Here is a 19,645-nt window from a genome sequence, read left to right as displayed (position 1 = left end):
ATCTGATATTATCCATAGAGCCATAGATCCATAGAGAATTACATATTCTAATGGAATTGGACTGTATTGCAAAATTAAGGTCTGTTTTGTTTGCTGTGTTTACCGATTTGAAAGTGTGAATGTTAGTCTTGAGAAAGGTGTGGAAAACGTAAGCACATATCTGCCATCTGAGGGAAGCTGTGACTCTGAAAAAGATTCATTTTCATACCTTACCCCCTTTTTGTTTTTATTTTCAGTTCACCCCCAGTGTTTTCCACCGTGCAGAAAAAACTGTATTGCATGACAGCCGGACTATAGATCACAGAATGTGTACAACTCCTTAATTGGCTTTTACTTTTCAACATTGTGTACATGCATTACACGTCATTGGAGGAGCTGCTTGGATCAAATAATACAGCACATAGACTGTTGCTTTGAAGTGGGTGCTTGACTGATTCAATTACTGTGTGTTTTGTTTTTTTATTGCTGGTGCTAAGCCACCAGGTGTTTGGGACTTGAGGCAAATATACTCAATTAATTATGAGATTGCACTTTGTGGGAGCAAAACTATATTTATAAAAATGTGCTTACAGGTTTTGTGTATTATTAGAACACAATTGTCATTAACACCAAAGCAGGAGTTTTGCTGAGTTCAACATGATGTTTTCTTATTGGGCTTAAATTAACACTTCACTGTTTAGCTACAGTATTTTCAAAGTGGTGATAATTCATCAAGTTAATTCTCTAGAGTGTATCTATGAGCATGAAGCAAAGTTTAGAAATGGAAGCAGAAAGATGTGATGTGGTTGGAAAGCTTTGGACAATGCTTCTTAGTGAATGACAGGCTGCTTTATAGGAGCTATCTTAGTGAAGAAGTCTTACCCACTCAACGTCTTATCGCATTCAGCCGACACCCCCTGGTGTTGAAGAAATGAGCCTAACCCTTTACGTAGTGTCTACGTATGTGTGTGTGTGTGTGTGTCCTTATCTTCCTTCCTGCCCTCCTGTGTGTATTTGTGCTTGTCTCTGCAGGTATAGGTGCAGGCGTTGATTCACACTTCCGATGCATATGTGTAGGTTTTCCCTTGCATGCCGCTGTGTGGATATGTCAGTCACTGTCCCTGGTCGAGCCCATCGTTGTGTACTCTCTGACTGCACAGCCTCGGGAGAGAAATACAACCATCCGTCAAGAATGTGTAAAAAGTCGGCCGATGGCGGGCGAGCGGGCAGCCAGCCAGGCCACTCTTAGGGAACTCTTTGTAGTACTGCCCGAGAGGTAATATGTCACGGCATCCTCCACTTTGAAAGGCAGAGAGAAATATCAACAAGGAGTGACTCAACAGCTCAGAGAAGAAGCGTCCGGCACTGTTGTGGTGTAGCTCAGCAAGAATCTTCTCTCCAACTCCCTCTGGCAAGTTGCTATTTTGAGACTCCCAACGCCTTGTTCTGCCATCTCCCTCTGGGCTTTGCAAGAACTGTTTAAGAGATCACAATACACAATAGAATTGGTTCAGAAAGTTTCAATGTTGCCTAGATCATTCAGGTAGTCACAGGAGGTAAAATAGCTTGTGCTATGTTTTATATATGAAAGGGTAATGGTGTATCTTGTTCTTGTTCCATTCGAAATTTTTGAAAATACAATCCAGTGAAGACATATCTAATCTGAGTTCGATGAGTCAAAATTGTCATTGATGTGAAGACATTACTGATGCAGCTTGTTGGTTTGCGTCAGTAATCAGCATATCTTTGGGAATATTCTGAATCTTGTTGGCTAAAAATGCGTCAAAAGTCACACTCATAAGAGAGAACAGACTGAAGCTGGTCGTAATCAGAGATTTTATACACATGAGTCATACAAATGATGTAAAGAACCGATGAGGCACTCTGGAATGACAGAATGATGAATTTCTTTTGTGACGTGTGGCTTGATCTCTCATGGTCTTGTTAGAGTTTCAAGTTACGCATTTGTCACATTCATTCAAACATAAATATAAAATTGCTATGTGTCAATCACTTTTATTGGTGAAATATGCTGACACAATTGTCAAAGTATCAGGACATTACTGGGATTTGTTACTTTAATGTAATTACCGAAATTCAACTAGCAATCCCATAACTCAATCGTTACTGAACAAAGTAATCATCACATCGCCATAACACGTAATTCACTGTAACTGCACATTTTATGTATTAAGTTCATTTTGTATATATTACGGTTTAATCCTTTCTCATCACCAACCTTTTTGATTTATTGCTCATTTTATAGGCTACATTCATTTATCATGCTTTTTTGCCACTGTTAGCTCTGTCTGGAAAGATGCTACTTTTGTTAAGTTACTGCTGTTTTGTAGGGCTACTTTCATGTTAAAAGATGCAAGATGGGTATATATTTTGCACCTTTTATATATACACATGACGGGTGTGTATCAGTACAAGGGCATATACATTGTTGGGCTTTCTCACCCCCACCCACTGACACAGTCATCCAGTCACAACTTAATCACTGACACCAGTGACACAAGGGACACCAAGCTTTTCAAAAGCCCCTCAAACTTCAAAAGGGACTTCTCAAAGCAGCCATTCAGAGGCCTTTTTTCGGTCGGATGAGGGTCGCTGGGGCTGCTATGAATGGATTGATTTGGAGCGAATGTGGTCAGAGGCAACTTGTATTGTGATAATTCCAATGTCAACACTGTTCTCCACCCTCAACTCGCCGATTCTCAATGAGCTCGGCACTTGTCACAGAGAAAGAGCCTTGAAAATCTGACACTTAAAAGGGAAGTGTTGCACAATACCCTGCTAATTCCGCACCCCCTGGCCCACCCTCTGAAAAAAAGACTGAAAAAACACCCAGCCGGAGCATGCAACACTAGCTACATTATTAGGATCTGTTGAGGGAATAATAAGGATGAATTACCCCTCCCCTTCCTGTGACCTAAAAATCGCAGAGCATACTAAATCTTACCCCTGTGTCAATGGCTGCCTATTATTTGCATGCATTAAAATGAAAATAGCGGCTCTGTTTTGTGACACTCATTTTATGTCAGTGTAGATAGTCACAGATTGTCCCCCTCTGTCGCGCCCTCCCTCAACTTCAGCAGCCGTGTGGAAAACATTATGTGTGAAGGGTAGTCATTTCCAATGCATAGTTACTTCTTGAGTGCCACTACTATGTGTGTGTGTGTTTGTGTGTCTGTCTCTGTTTGCCTGTCTGTCTGGTCTGCGGGTGTGTTTATCTTTTTATGAACAGCGTCGGAGTGTTTGTGTGCACTGTCCCACTGTTTCGGCAGAAAATAAGAAGACACCTGCTCGGCGATTCGGAGCTGGCTGTCAAAAACAGGAAAGAAAGTGAGGTGGGAGAAAGAAAAAAAACAGGCAGCCCCGAGATATATCTATTCTGGCTCCCCACTTCCCTCAAGCTGCCGGTAGGAGACTTCAAAATGGCTCCACTCCCTGCCACAGAGTGGGCTCTGCCCTGTCAAAATGTCTTTGAAAATACAGACCCAAAAGTTTCTTCCTTTCTCTCTCTTTCTCATTGTTTTTCTCTCTTACTCCCTCATTCTCTCTTCCTCTGCTTCTCTACCCCCCTTCTGTCCATCCTTCATCGCACACAGAAAGAGCATCTCATCCTCTCCAGTGAAGCTCTCATTGAATGCTGCCTTTGCTCTCTCACTCTCTTGTGCTCTCTCTCTCTCTCTCTCTCTCTCTCTCTCTCTCTCTCTCTCTCTCTCTCTCTCTCTCCCTCTCTCGCTGGAGCCCCGCCAGAGCTCTCTGTCTCGGTGAGGTATCTGCCAGTCACTCAGAAGTCCATTCTTCACTAAAACATGATGTCTATCTCCTGGGTCCTGTCTGTAGAACAGTGCAGGTCTTGGTACCTTTGTCAGAAGCGATTATGATCTGTGTAGCCGACAGAATTGCAAACAAAACTGAGGTGAATCAAATTAATCGTCTGGGGTCAAGGAACATTTGAATGTTTTTCAGCTACACTTGGTGGCCAAAAGTATGTGGACACCCGAACATTATACTTATAATGCCTCTCTAATTGTAACTGCATGGATGTGTTGCTACTCAGACTCAAGAGCATCAGTAAATAGGGGTGATGTAAAACCAACACCAGGGCCACCACCAATATTGGTACCAATACCAATGCATCTTATCATTACAAGAATCTAATGCACTATCATGTAGTTCAATTAATCATGGATAGGCTGTTTCTAAATTACCACTGAGTGATTTGTTGTGTTTGTTAATTGAGTTTTGTTTTTGTTTTTTTAATTCTATGTTCTGCAGTTTACTTCTTCACATGCATGAGAAAATACAACACTATCTTTAAATGATAAATAACAAATATATGTTTACATTGAATTAAATGTATTAAGGTGGGGAGGAGGTGTTACCTGCAAAGCTGCGCACCACAGCAGGGAAGCAGAGACACTAAGTAGGAACGTGATCTAATTCAATTCTATAATACTTTTTAAAATGTATTTTTGGTAAACCCAAGACTTGTTGTTGGTAGCGCTGACACTGGACACTTTACATATCAATCCTACCACCCTTATTACTGAGGTTGGAAACTTGTTTTGGCCATCATTTACAGTCAGTATACCAATTCTTTGGATGTTGTCAGTTCAGTTAAGTTCTTGCAACCTTTTTTTTAATAGACCCACCTTTTGACACAGTGTATTTTCATGTTCAAACAGGAAACTAAGTTTGAAGTTTGTATTCTGTGGCAGTGAGATTCCCCCTTATTAACATATTAACAGCCCCAGAACCAAAGTGGACATGGGTGTCCACATACTTTTGGCCATCTGTTACACTAAGGGATTTGAGGTTGTGTTGGGTGAGTGTGATATAATGTCAAATATAACCAGAATAATGTTTAACTATACTGTCATTAAAAATGTATTTTCATATGTAGCGTATCCATCATGTAAGAAACCAATGATCATTACTTTCAGGGATACTTAAAAAATGTATCTGGTAAAATTTTGTCCCTGAGGCATATTACAGTTACGGTTAATCTAATACTTTTCCTAATACAATGTCTAAAAACCCATTTTGTCATGCTTTTTCCATTATTTCAGGTGGCTTCATCACCTGTGGCCAGAACGAAGTGTACCTAATGGCCATTTTCATTTGATAATTGGTTATCTTGACATTTCAAACTGGCTCCATAATTTGTTCGTCTCTATTGTGAGTGGCTTGTTAATTAGTGTGTGTGTCTGTGCTTAGCTCATCATTTCCAAAAAGGATTTGAGGTCATTGTTGAATTACACAGTTGGCATTATTTGGACACGTTCATTAAAAATGTCAGTTTTGTGAGTATGTGAGTACTTAAGAAAATCTGATAACCCTAACCCTCAAGAATAGCCACAAAGAGAATATTAATGATCAAACTGAATAAGTTGAGCAGTTTTTTGTTGTTGTTTTTTTATTTTTTTATTTAAATATCAGCACGTGTCGCTTTTTCAAGCTGCTGCTGTGAGATAAAGTCTTCAGGACGTAGGGCGATATGTGCCCTGACAGTGGTGAAAAAAAGGGAGATCCATGTTCGTCGAGTTAACTCCAAGGGAGAAGAAGTAAATGTCCTTGTGAAAGTCTTCAGATGAGTGATGACTCAGACTAAGCCTTCAATCTCTCCACAATGCTCATCTCAGTAATAATTCATTCTGCATCCTCAGAAATGGAAAATATTGATTTTCAATGAATAACACCCCAAACCAGCATGCAGCCCTGCCTAAGATTGCCATTAAAGTAAAAAAAAATAGTATGCCCTCTCCACAATAGAGGGACGTCTTATGCATCTGCGTGATAAAACAGACACATGCAAGCCAGCAACCAAACTAGTCATTGTTATTACAACTATTTAGGAGATAAGTCGTTCTTGCATTCAAGAGGCTCAAACTGACAGATAATGAATGCTGCAGTGTTCTTATTCACTGTTGTTATTGTTTGTGTGGTAGTGTGTTTGATAATAACAACAACAACAACAATAATAATAATAATACTTTTATTTGTATAGCACTTTTCAAGCCAGGAGCACAAAGTGCTTTTTATAGACAACACAAAAGAAGCAATCATAAATATAAAAAGAAAAACACAACGACAGCAAAATACAACATGATTAAAAGACCATGTAAAAGAAGTTCATGAATAAATCATATAAAGGTAAAACAAGTGAAACTATTAAAATAAATTCAGCACAACAGAGCTGTATTGTAAACAAATAAGGCTATTATGAGGCGAAAAGGCAAGTCTGTAATAATGTGTTTTAAGTCAACATATTAAAGCAGAAACAGCGTCAGCAATACTAACAGGAAGACTATTCCAAAGCTGAGGTGCCAGTAAAGCAAAATCTTCACCCTTTGACCTTAGCCTGGACTCTGAAAGAGCTAGCAGGCCTAACCCAGCAGATCTAATATGCCTTTTCTGGACAGTAAGGAGTGAAGAGTTCAGCGATGTACTCTGGCACCAGGCCATGAAAGCCTTGTAAGTCATAAGTAGAATTTTAAAATTGATTCTAAAAGAAATTGGTAACCAATGCAAAATGGCTAATGGGAGATGGGAGAAGTCTGGCTGCAAAGTTCTGCACAGTGTGAAGTTGAGCTACAGCTTGGGCACTGAGTCAGGTAAACGAGGCATAACAATAGTCCAAGCATGAATCATTTCCTATGTATTGCTTAAACATTGCTCTTATCTTTGAAATATTCCTAAATTGGTAGCAAAACCATTGTACCGAGTTCTTTGTGTCCTGTTGAAAGCTTAGCTCACTGTCAAAGATAACCCCCAAGTTCTAAGCAGTGCCCTTAACATTCGGGATAAAGGGGCTGAGCAGCGGCTGGACTTGATTATGGAGGTGCTCAGGGCGGATGATAAGCACTTCTGTTTTGTCAGAGTTTGACTGCAAAAAATGTTGTGACATCCAGTCTCTCACATCAGCTAAGCAGCTCTGAAGTGTGGCCAGCTTGTTGCATTCAGAGGGTTTAATGGAGAGATATAACTGTGTATCGTCTGCATATCAGTGAAATAAGATGTTACAGTGATGAGTAATGTGACCTTATGGTAGCATATACAGAGAGAACAAAATTGGTCCAAGAATTGATCCTCAAGGTATGGCACATGTTGTCTGGGCAGTTGAAGGGATGAATGAATCAGCGGAGGCATAAAATGCTCTATTTAACAGACGGAGAACCACTCAAGAGCTGTTTTTTAGGTCTATTAATTTGGGTATCATGATCAATGGTGTCGTGCTAAGGTCAAGCAGCACCAGTACAGAGCGGTGTCCAGAGTCTGCAGCTATTAATACATAATTTGTAAGTCTTAGAAGAGCTGTTTGGGTGCTATGTCGCTTGTGAAATCCAGATTGAAATTTCCTGAGAAAAAAATGTTGTTATTGAGCACTTCCAGAAACTATCAAGAATTTTGGAAATGTAACGTAATTTCAAGATTAGTCCAAAAAATGTGTAAAACTGATGGCTCAAGACCAGGTCCTTTTAGCACTGACTTAATAGCACAGGCTATTTTAAAATAATCTGGGACACATCAAGAAGAAAAAGAGCAGTTTAAAAATTGGCCTATTTCCTCGATCACTTTTGAACAATTTAGCTGGAATGATATCCAAATGACTGTATGAGTGTTTCATGTGGGACACAGTGTCGATGAGAATTTCTGTATCAACTGGCCGGAAGCTATCTAGCAAATGAGGACACAGAGAAGGAAGGATCACCGGAGAAGTTGGAAGGGTAGTATTTGCTCAGATTTGGTGAATTTGTCACAAAAAAGGAGAGATATTTCTCTCAACCAGCAACAGGTGAAGCAGAGAGACATATGGTGGGAAGTTTGACAAGATGATTAATGATTGTAAATAAACATATCAGATTGTGATTGGTAGTTATTATCTTAGAGAAATATTGTTCTCCTGCCTCTTTTGCTTTTTTTATTGCAGATGACCATTTGGTCTTTCATTTGTAGGTAACTTTAAGTTTTATTTTCCTTGAATTGCATTCTGTTTTCCTGCATGTGTTTTTAAGGTTTCAATTTTTTTGTTTTAAGTGGGGCCACAGCATCCAGTGTAAACTCATAAATTTCATTGATTTTTTAATGTATTTGATGCAGCAGAGTATCAAATAAAATATACTGGTGGTCAGACGTGGAGATATCCATCAAATATACATTCTTTATGTAAAAACTGAATGCATACACCAAGTCCAGCTGTGAGTTGGGCCAGAGACATATTGAACCAGATTAAATGACTAATATTTAAAAAGTCAACAGCAGTAGAATTTTAGGTATTATCAATGTGTAGGTTAAAATCACTAGTCATAATCAGATTATTATTTAGAAATAACTGATTATAAAAATTCAGACAATTTAAGATAAACGTTTTTTTTAGTCTGTGACTTTACATTAAACAAGGCAAGCTTAACATTAGGGAATTGTAATAGATCAGCTCGGTGGGTTTAATTTGGATACCTAAGGTTTTGGTGGTTAACCGCCCTTGTCTTTTTTTTAAAGCACCTTGATCATGTCACAGTGGGAATCCCTTGACGGAACTGCCTAATATATGATACAGCCAATGCACACAGGGGAACCAGTGAGTCTGAAAGTTGGTTAAGTGTTATTTGTAACCAGTTTTGCGGCCAGGCCTGTGGAAGAATATCACCAGTCACTTGCTGGTGGTATTAAAAACAGAGTAAAATACAATATCTGTTAAAATGCGAGCACCCAGGCCATTGGGGTGATGACCATCCCTCTTAAAGTAACATCGGCAGTTCCAGAAGAGATTAAAATTCTTGATAAAGGGTACATTAGTCCATGTAATGGGCAAGTGGACTGCAGCCAGGTGTAGAGGCTAAGAGTGCAGCTAAAATTACCCCTCTGATGGAGTTCCATCTACTGTGGAGCATGAAGGAGACAATGAGTTTGCTGAAGTTTTGTTTTAGTTTTTCTAGACCTGGAAAAGTCATTGCAACCAACAAGAACAACAACATTGTGGGTGAGTGGACGTTCAGCCAAGATGGCAAGTGCAGTGAATTTTTCCCCCCTTCCGCCTGTGAATGTGAAAACAAGCTTTGAATGTTAACCTCTGCACTTACATTACATTCTGCACAGTGAAGCTCAAACATCCAAATGAAGTAACAAGATGAAAAACACATTTTTGAGTGTAGGACTTAAAATTCTTCTTTGGCACTCATGTTTAGGGATTCTTCCTAGCCAGCATCCTGTTTTTGTCATAACTGTTTAAACATGCTCCTTCTTCCTATTGGCTGAAACATAAAAGGTAGCAACAACATGTATTTTAATCAATCGCAGACGATTAGTGTAGTGATTTATCTCGTATTTGTCAGTAAGTATTTCCTGTAAATAATGTGTTTTCCATAGTTCACAGTTATTTTTGTGTGTTAGGCTCCTGTTTTACTGTCTTCTAAACCCCTGTACAGTATGGCAACACTCACGTTGGCATGTATTCTGTTCCACGGGAAGTAATCCATTATGTGGTTGTATCAATGACAGTGATTTGCCAGGATTAATGTGATCATCAGTACTGATCAATAGATTATTTTAGATTAAATTTTCAGTTCTAAGCGGCCTCTTGAATTACAAATTTCCATACACTCTGACATGCCTGTCGCAAGACTACAAAGATTATCAACTATACTTTTTGCAATTCATATTAATCTCACACCATCATACCTGCCCATGCACATGTTTATCCATAACGTAGCCATACTTGGTCAACAGTTTCTTTGAAAATAGCAACAGGAATGTTTTTAGGGATAAAAGGCTCCAGCTTTACTGATGTGATTAAAATTAAAAGTATAATGCTTTAAATCCCCTCCATGATCTCTTTTGTTTCAAAGCATGCAGAGATGACAGACGGATTAAAGAACATTGTTAATTTTTGTAGATCTGCATGCATCAATTACCACTAGGATTACTATTATACCACTTAGTATTAATAAATTCATAAGAGAAGGTATTCAGCAGATCATGAAAAATACAAATCTGTACTCTTCAGCTTTGGCAGACAGAATTTGAAAATCGGATCCTGTGTTCAGTTATGGAAATTGGCATCCATGTAATTCATCACTTGAAGCTGAGGAATGCAGTAGGATTCAATGAGCTAGATTTCGGTGCATTGTCAAGAAAATAATAAGTTACTAATAATTAAGTATACTAGCCACATTTGTGAAAATGTTAATCACATGAGAAACCTGATTGTTGCCTATCATTTTATTGCTGTATATATATATGTTATAATTGCATTTTAGGGTAATTTTTTTATTTAGTTTATAATTTTTATTGTTGTATATATATAAAGCTGACATAGATAAATATGTTATCCCTATATGTTATAATTGCATTTTAGGGTCTTTTTATTTAGTTTTAAATTTTATTGTTGTATATATTTGTTCTTGTTTTTTTTTTTCTATATAACTATTTTTTGAGCTGCTGTAGCAATTAATTTTTCCCACTGTGGGATCAATAAATTTATCTTTATCTTTTATCTTTACCTTAACATTGACATAAACAGCATTTTCTTTTGATAGTGGTTCAAAAAAGCTCACTTGCAATCTCCTTGCATTAGATTGGTGATGGCCTTTGTTAAGCTTTTTACAAATTAAGAATTTATTGCAGGAGCAATACCAAGCATGGCCTTTTTAAATGACTCCCAGTGTGTTTGTGAATGTACAATCTTTCTCTCGTCTTGGGCCAGGCAGTGTCTCATTTTATATATGCTCAAATCACTCAACTTGTCCCTGGTTACCGCATCAACCCCCAGCCCTCACACTCTCTCTTATCTGTCCCCTCTCCCCTGGCCTTTGATACACCCCTCTAGCCTCCACCAGTTCCCCAGGAGTGCAATCTGTTGTCCTCTGGTATTGATCAGGCACACAAGGTTTTGATTAGCACACTTGGTCGGATAACAGTGGATTCACTGCATGATTGTACTCCACCATTCCACTGTCTTGTCCCTCTATTGGCCAGGGAGTACTTCACTTCATTGGAGTCAGTGATTGGATGCACCCTGCACCCCCCTCAATCCACCCTCTGCGGTAAAAGATCCAAGAGTGTGATGCGTTCTTCGCTTGACTGAGTGTTTTTGTGCTGGTTTTGTCACCTGAAGGCAAGTTAAATGCAGGCAGCAATGTGCAACCAAGATGTGTTTGCTGCTGAATAGATCTAAACTCTTACTACGGTGGTAGACATACAGTACATGAAATAACTGATACTAGTCACATTTGTCTAAAAAATATAGCCGAGACTTCCACGTTCAGTAAAGAATTTCGCAGGAGCTTCAGCAAAGAAAAGCCCAAGAAGAGAATGGGCACAAGAGGAGATTTGAAGTCGATAGGGATGTTCAATCAAGAGGGACGTCCAACTTTTTCTCATTTGCGGAAGAAAGAAAAAGATAAGGCCAAGCTGTGGGCCAGTCAGGCATTCTGACATTGCAGCCGAAGAGTCAGCCACCCATTGGCCTATTCACTGGTCGGCCAATTAGGTCTTGGCTGTTAAGGTTTAATACCTACAGTTAAGGCTACTATTGTGTGCCAACTAAAGCTATTTCAGGCTTTCACTCACTTTGGGCACTTTCATTAAATCGAGAAGAATGCCTGGGCTATTCACACAGAAGGCTTGAGTTAAAAGCCTTGTATTACCTTAACTCTCAGACCCCACACTCCTCCTCCCCCCAACCCACATATCCCCATCTCCATACTCATGCAAAGACACAATCCTTCAAATAAAGTTACTTTTAAAAGCAAAGAAAGTTGATTTTCATATTTTTTTCATTCGACTTGAGCTGCAGTCATGCTTGTAAGGTGTTTTACAGGGTCAGGATGCCCTCACCATTTCGAAGTTTCACCAACCCCTGCTTCTTTGGGAAGTCTCTCACTCGGGATCTTCATGTGATTCATTGACTTTCTTCCACAAAAGTCAGACGAGAGTTTGGAGTGTGATTCTGGTTTCATATGAGAGGTTTTCGCAGACATTTCATGGTCATCTGACTTGAGATTTCAGCTCTGTGTTCTGGACTGAATCATTGTAAACAGTGCCCCTATTGAGAGTGAAACTTATCAAACAAAAAGGCAGGGGACCGGGCGCAGGCACATTCCTTCAGTCGTGTTCATTAGTTGCACACTCGCTGTGATGCATGCTGGGGAATGTTGGCTGGGCTTGGCTGACCACTCGAGCACTGAACGCGTCAACAGATGTAGCATAGCCTCTCCAAACAGAGGGGATCTGACTTGCTCAAACTTGGCCAGGAGTCTGGGGAGTTGTTGATGGAGTCAGAGGAAGAGAACAGGACAAAGAAAGAGTGGAGGATATGCTGCAGGGGGAAAAGAAGAGGGGTAGAGGGAGAGAGGAGGGGAGATAAAGAGAGACAAACAGAGAGGGGTGGGAGGTGGGAGAAGAGTTGTTCCCCAGAGGGATCACTCTTGGTGTCTCACTCCACTGGTCCTTCTAATGTGTGACGCTCAGGAGATTGACAGACTGTGTAAAACTCAGCCCACAGGAGAAAACAACAACAACACAAGTCAGACACATGAAAACCGCAACTCCACTGCGTTGTTTTAAGAGGAGACTGTGAAAGAGTTGGACGGACAGCAGCACTGGTTGGTTTTCTGAGCATGTGAGCTCTTTTTCCAAGACCATCCTGATTCACATTCACACAGCTGCATGAGATTGAACCTAAGAGTTGCCCCACACTACCTCAGGGAAGTAGCTGGGGGTGAAGTGTCGCCATTTCTCACAGGGCCACAACCTTTCTAAGTGTCAAAGGGTGCCATATTATGATAAATTAACAAAAAAACTCAGTTCCCTCTTTGGCTACTTATGGCGCCAATCAGACAGAGTGCTTTGTGCAGTTTGGAAAATACAAGGCTTTTTTTCTTGAGGCCTACAGTTTATAAAAAGAGCAGTTTGATGCATCTTTTACATTTATTGTTGCTAGGGAACCACCAAATCACCTATCCTTGGCCTAATCGTTGTTTTGCTCAGAAGTAAATTCACTTTCTGTTCATATTATGGTAACTACAATTGGTAAAGTCATATAGATCTGGGTATCCAGCAACAGCCACCACTATCTCCATTTACTGTCATCACCACCACAGAAGTACCACCTCTCAATTAATTTGACTGGACAATAGGGAAAAAATACTAATGTCTTGGGCATTTTCTGCTATGAGCTGATTTTATTTTCAAATTAAGGTGTTCAGGGAACTCCTGCAAAAGGACAGGTGCTCAGCAACACTAAAGCAGTGAGCAAAAAGCTTCACCCTCATTGAAAACAATTACAAACAGCACCTGAGGCTGCTAAAAAGGTTTCTGTCTGATAGGGCCCTAAGTCCTCCTTCAAACCACCCAGCCAAATTTAAAGGTCACCTCATCCAAATCTCATATTTTCTCACTTTATCTGGTTGTGCACATACAAAATTGAAAATTGGCCAACCATGGCATATCTACTGCATTTTTTATTAATATGCAATATCCCTATTAAATTAACTAACCATACATAGAAATATGTAAAATGAATATGCAAATTTATGCCACCAACCCTATACAACTGAGATGAATGGAACTGTGTTTGTGTTGCTCGCAGCATTGTAAATAATACATTTTTTGAAAATATAAAGAGCAAAGCGTCTATCCAGAAACAGAGCTCACTGTAAATACTTTTCACTAGAACTATTGTCTGCCTAAGAAATAGTCCCAGTGAATATCACTTACAATGTGTTCTGTGGATTATCCAACATAACAAGGACATTGGGTATCATTGACAAACATTGTCATATTCTCTCCTAAACGTCTCTTACTTTTTTGTGCATGGCCTGCTTATACTAGTGTTCCAAGCCTGATTAACTGCACAAACTTGTACATTTCCACTTGATTAATGCCACCTGTTCATAAGTAGGAATGTATTCATGAGATGCAATCATTGGCATAATTGATGTCTCTAAATTGCTGTATAGATCTAGGTATAAATATACTATGTTTGGCTCCATTTCTTGGCAAGTTCAAGTCACAAAAGTTTTAGTAAAAATATGTCAAAAGTTTGCAGGAAATCATGCAACAGATATACTGTATCAGAGTCAGTAGTTCTAGGTGACCCAAAACAATTAGAAAGCTGCATCATCAATGTGTCATCAGACCATTGCTGTTTGGTGACAGAAATAAAGACGGCATGGTTTGACATGAAGCTATATGCTTAAAAAAACATCTCGCTGAAGAAAAGTGCTATGTGACATTCACAAATGCAGATGAACTAAATAAAGACCCTGTAATGGCTGTTGAAGTGAAAGAGTTTTCATAATAACTACTGAACTGTATAAGTTGCCATGGTAAATTATGCAAATAAAATATAAGAAAAACAACCTCTCAGTAAAAATGGAAAGTCATGATGATCCTAATATGGTGAATGTTGCTGAGTAAAGTTGCTGTAAAATTTTACAATGTTTGGAGCACCACATTTGAAATTCCATTCACCTCCATTATTATCGTTATCATTATTGTTATGGTGGAGGTGGAAATTCTCTGACACCTGAAAACATGGGCAAATCAAACCAACACTTTCTAGCTATTGAAATACCATAAGAGGTTAGTGTAAAACTTTTTTTTTTTTTTTTTTTTTTAACTGTGGTGTACCATTTAGGATATAATTTATTAGCTGTCATCATTGCTTTTACACACCCACATTCCCACACTCCATGGTAGTTAAAGAGAAAAAAAAAACACTGACAGTCACGCCCGACAGACACACAAAGCAAACTCCTTTCCTGTCTTATTATCTTGTCCACAAAAACTGAGGAGACACACAGGAAGCAGGATAAGCTCCTTTTATGGGGCTGTACGTTTTCCTATCTCTCCACGAGCACACCTCACATGATATAGCTCCATATCAGGCAATGTGATGTTTCCACCCTAAAATTGAAAAATGCCATCGGACTCCACAATCCAACATTCTCACATCCTCTCCATCATGTCCTTGACACATGAACATATAATTTACTGCAAAAAGGGGAGCGTTTCATTCACATGTATCTCTCAGCTTGACCTTCAGCAATGATGGAGTGAAAACAGCCGAATGAAGATGAATGGCAGGCACAGTCAACGCCGTGACCCAGTGCTCCTCTGTCTGACTAGCAGGTTTAATATGACTATAATGTGCTAATCCTTATTAAGGAACCATCATCATCATCATCAGCACCATCATCACATATATTCTGAGAGCTATTAATCAAGGTTGTGTGGGGGAGAATTTATCACGCACAAGCGTATTGGTTGTAGACTTTGCACACACTGTGTTGTGTACCAATCATTAGCATACAAAACATGCATTCTCACATGCAAAACTGAATATGCAGACAGCATAACAATTGGTAAATAATGAGTTATTTATGCATGCTTACAAATTCCTTCTTTTTTTAATTTTACTACAAAGAAATTTGACTGAATTGCACATGGGTAAGATCAGGGTAAGAAATAGATATTTTTGCTTTTATTTAACAAAAGCTGACATTTTCTTCTAAACTTCAGTTATAATCAAAGACGTTTTGTTGTTACTTTTGTTGAATATTTCTGCAATTCATACTATTATGATAACCATTCTAAATGTGTAACATTTACAGACCCTTTACATTCCTCCAGTGTATAGTCAGATGTGTGACGAATGTTGATTAAACCCTGTCTGCTGTGAATTTGCAGGGGACTGCCAATTGCTTTGGCAATTTTTTTCCCGGTGTTATAAAGGTAAAATATTGATGTAGGGAAAGTCACTGCAGAAAGAAGTAGCATTTTTTATAGCCATACATACTGTGTAATTTTGCAGTCTGAATGTTTGAGTATTAACCCAAACATCAAAATGATAGGATGATTGATTTTGTTTAATGACTGCATTGTATACTAGTTTCAGTTGTATGTTATGATGTCATTTGTTCATTCATTCATATCAAACTAGTTGTGTGGGTGGGCGAGTGCAGGGTGAGGGTCGGCCCCATAAAAATTCTTGCACTTGGGCCTGTCATAGCAGCTGCCACAGTGTGTGTATATGTGTGTGTGAGGTTTTGTGTGTGCGTGCATGTGTGTAAAGTCATATTAGTGTGTTTGTGTGTCTGTGTAACTGTGCTAGCCGACACCATGATGGCTGCCATATGGGAGCCATAACTCCATTAGCACATAAACAATCTGCTAGGCTTATTTGGGTAGGACACGGACCCAGACACTAGTACACACATACTCACACACACGCAAACACACAGAAATAGCTGCAAGTGCATAATTAAACCGGTAGAGCACTGACAATGGCAGTTAAAGGAGCACTATGTAAGATTTGCCCAAATTTTCAGTCTTAAATATTCAATTATTAACTAAAATTATCAACATAATGTGAAGATGTAGCAGTTTTGACATCATGTCAAAGACAATAATGTATCATGTTGCAGAGATATCTACTGAAGTTAGTATGCTAACCAGCTAGCTTCAACCAGTCCTGTTTCGTAATACCAGTTTGTACCTCAAGGGCATTAGTGAGTCACTGTAGTGCCCAGTCTGCCCTTAGTCTAACATCAGAGGGAGCAGAATAGGGGATGCCCATGTTACATTTCAAAACTTAAAGCAGAAGCTAGTATATTAAGAAGCAATAATAGACCATTTTAAAAGGTTAGTTCACACACATTACAAAATCCCTGCTTACCTCGTGTGGCAACTAACCATATATATAGTTGTCTTCTATTGTGCTGAGAATCTGAGATACAAGACTAATGATAATTCATAGATCTTACTTTCATGAATGCCTAAAACCAAGAGTCTTTTTCATGGCCAGATACCAGGTCTGGTAAGGGAGTAAATAAATAGATTTTTGTGATTTGGGTGATCTTAACATTTTCTCACGTAAAGTAGCTTTCATGGTGGTTCTCGTATATATAGGGTTTTTATCTCATATCCAAATAATTGATGTGGGTGGTGGAACAATATGAGCCAGACAATGAGGAAGCTACATGCATGCTATGCGTCAGATAGCCAGAATGATCTCTGTCAAGTCGCTCAATATCTGTGAGCGCCTAAATCTATACTCTCTCTCTCTCTCTCTCTCTCTCTCTCTCTCTCTCTCTCTCTCTCTCTCTCTCTCTCTCTCTCTCTCTCTCTCTCTCTCACATACACACACACATACATTCTGTGGCATTTAGTGTCTCATCACCAGGGACAGTCATCTCACATGTGACATGCCTATTTGTGTGTGTATGTTCTCGTACTACATGTGTGACACATCCTCCATCAGGAATCATCTGATTGTTGTGATGTGACAATGCCGCCTTGTGTGGTGTCAGCACAGTGACCACTCCTGACACCCACACGCGGAAAGTGACACGATTCAACCACGTGTCATGAGTTTCCTGACTTTTCGGTGTCATATGACACGCTGAGCAGGGCTGTTGTCAAATTGGATGGCAAACAAAGCATCATCACTAATGTTGCTAAGCGAGCTCAGAGAGAGAGTGCAATAAGAGGCAAACGGCGGAAATTGAATGTATTTCTAGCAGTATTATCTTGCTGTGTTTGTTAATACATGATAGCGCTGCATCATTGCTAAATGCATGCTTGTCTAAGGAGTTAAGCCTGCCTGAACACTGGAGAGCAGGCCAATTACATAGCCTGGATTAAACAGCAAATCCCAGCTATAATGAGAACCAATCACAATGGCTGTGGGGTATCCTAGCAACCAGCATCACTTTGATGGTTGTTTGGGCATAGTACAAAATGTTGTTGTTGTTGTTGTTATTGTGATGAGAGTACAGATAGGAAAAAATATAAATAAATGGGGGAGGGGGTGGAGAGTATAAATATGTGCAGGGAGACAAAGAGAAGGCCAAAGAGGAAGATGAATAGAGAGAAGGCAAAAATACAAAAAACAAGAACAATACTATGAAGTGGGTGAACTGACAGGCATGTGAAAAGGGATAGAGAGAGAGAAAGAGCAAAGACAGACATGAAGGAAAGATACTGTGAGTGAGTAAGAGAGAGAGAAAAAAGAGCAAGACAGACAGGAAAAAAAGAGAGACAGTGGAGAAAACATTGAGGGCTCTAGAAGGAATTAGGCAGCTTAGGGGGCATTATGTCAGTGTACATAGGATTTAGTGTATAAGTCTGGATTATGGCCTTTAGCTTTGATAGAAAATGCCACCTTATAGGCAACGGAGCAGTGTTTTGTTCTTCGTGCAGATATCAAAGAGGGCACCCTGCTGCTTTTTGGAATGCACGGTCAGAAGGTGGGCACTCAATCCCTTTCACAGAGGAATTCAGATGGGATTTGTAACGCCAACCACTCTGTTTCTTACTGTGTGGGGCCAAATGGACCATAGCACACAATGACAAGGAAAACCCGAGAGACAAGACAGGTATACAGGCATGCAGATAAATAACTAACACACATGAGCAAGGCTGGGTAGCTTACTTTAAAATGCCTTCCATTTAATTTGACTTAGCTTTATATTACTTTGAAGCATTTTCTACTTGCATGGACACATATTTGCATTGTCTTTGCATGTTACATGTTTTACTTGTACTTTTTTCACAATATGCTTTTACACTAATAATTATTCTTTGGAGACCTACAGTGAGTGTTTTTGCATTGATGTTATGTAACAATGCAGCAGGTATATAAACCACATGAAATGCAGCATCTGTCTTCGTACACACACAAACACACACATAAACTCAAACAATATTTGATCTATATAAAAATAACAGATTCCCTCTCATCCATACACACCTACACATGCACAACCCGGAATTGCCACTATCCACTTTCCCTCCTGCACGTTTATTGTCAGCTGCATGAAAGATACCGTGTGATTGGTCTGAAAGCCTACACAGTCCTCCTACACAGTAATGTGCTGTTTTGCACCATGAGCTCTCATTCAGGTGCCTCAGTAAATAGGGCCATTGTGTGGAGTGCATCCAAAGGTTTTACTCCCATCTCTCCCTAGTGGTTTGTGGCTAGTCTCATATTGGCCTCACTTTTCACATTGCTATGAAAAGCATTATGGGGTTAGGGCTAGGGAAAGGTTTTATATGTTGAAAGTGGGTGTTTCAGAACACTGCAACAGAAAAGTCATGTTTTATAATTCTATCTTTTCATTTTAAAATGGGTTACCAACTTCTTACAAAATGATAGCACAAAACTACAATAAAGTATGTGGCCAGAAACTAAAGAGACCATGCTTTTACATGTTTTACCCTATTAACAACTCATTATGCATCTTATGCAATCTGGTTATTGCCAACTCATTTTCAAAGCATATCACACTTTTAGACTGAATCCATACCCTCAAAGGCAACTATTGGTTCCAGTTATTTCAGTACACTATAAAGATCACATTGAAGAGATTTTCTTGAGATGGTAACATTAATGGCAGCCTACCATTATATATGGTAATGCGTCAATAAACTTATCAATATATTGGCAGACAGTTTGACCACTACTGCTATGGTTTACTGATTACTGGACATAGCTGTACTGTTTGTATGGTACTAGAATGTTTAAAACAATTTGTGTTTAATCTCATTTCATGTATTTTCAAAGGCTTGCATACTTTAGGTCAGAAACAGCCAGTCATCACCTTTTTTTCATTTTAACATCCAATCTTAATTTGCCACTTTTGTATTT

Source organism: Scomber scombrus, chromosome 23, assembly GCF_963691925.1.
Source record: "Scomber scombrus chromosome 23, fScoSco1.1, whole genome shotgun sequence".
Taxonomy (NCBI): Eukaryota; Metazoa; Chordata; class Actinopteri; order Scombriformes; family Scombridae; genus Scomber; species Scomber scombrus.
The sequence above is the reverse complement of the archived record's forward strand: the minus strand, read 5'-3'. Positions refer to the sequence as shown.